The following is a 273-nucleotide window of genomic DNA, read 5'->3' as shown; positions in this document are numbered from 1 at the left end:
GCCGCGGCGGGGGGTGCGTCGGCAGGGTTTCATCGCTTTTGTGAGCGCTGCCGGTCAGACGCTCCCGGAATCACGCTGGGGAGCAAGGCTAGGCTCAGACCATTTCCCCGGCAGTAACTCCGCTAGGACCTGTCCTGAGAGGCATCCTCGAGTGCCTGGGTTGTTATGGATTGCCTTTCCTGTGCCTGATAACCAGCAGCCTGCTTTACTTGCCCGGAGGCATGGAAGAAACAGAGCGGGAGTTGTGTATCTCAACGCTTCTAATAAAAGACG

The sequence above is a fragment of the Aptenodytes forsteri genome, unplaced genomic scaffold, assembly GCF_000699145.1.
Source record: "Aptenodytes forsteri isolate BGI_AS27 unplaced genomic scaffold, ASM69914v1 Scaffold151, whole genome shotgun sequence".
NCBI classification, from domain to species: domain Eukaryota; kingdom Metazoa; phylum Chordata; class Aves; order Sphenisciformes; family Spheniscidae; genus Aptenodytes; species Aptenodytes forsteri.
The sequence above is the reverse complement of the archived record's forward strand: the minus strand, read 5'-3'. Positions refer to the sequence as shown.